Genomic DNA, 212 nt, shown 5'->3' on the forward strand with positions numbered 1-212 from the left:
ACTTTTGTTGACGCTTTTTAGCAATGTATTTAACTTTAACTTTGTCCCTTTCAGCCCTTTTGTCATTGTTTGTCACTTTTCTCAACGTTTTTCGAAGTTTTCACTATGTAACACTAACTTACACTGACTTTAGTGTTACAGTTATTTTTGGAAATGGTCAATAAAGACAAGTAGTGAGTGACTGCATTTTAAATGAGCACAAGTAAAGTAGA

The 212-nt window shown here is 32.5% G+C and overlaps 1 protein-coding gene and 1 long non-coding RNA gene across 2 annotated transcripts in view; one reads left to right on the forward strand and one right to left on the reverse strand.

Moving 5' to 3' along the window:
• si:cabz01090165.1 (leucine-rich repeat and fibronectin type III domain-containing protein 1-like protein) overlaps positions 1 to 212 on the reverse strand; it is a 428,959-nt gene that overhangs the window by 29,732 nt on the left and 399,015 nt on the right. The gene's annotated exons all lie outside the window — the stretch shown is intronic.
• The window catches only part of LOC116685727 (uncharacterized), a 21,170-nt gene that overhangs the window by 14,517 nt on the left and 6,441 nt on the right, over positions 1 to 212 (forward strand). The window lies entirely within an intron of this gene.

Source organism: Etheostoma spectabile, unplaced genomic scaffold (genome assembly GCF_008692095.1).
Source record: "Etheostoma spectabile isolate EspeVRDwgs_2016 unplaced genomic scaffold, UIUC_Espe_1.0 scaffold172, whole genome shotgun sequence".
NCBI lineage: Eukaryota > Metazoa > Chordata > Actinopteri > Perciformes > Percidae > Etheostoma > Etheostoma spectabile.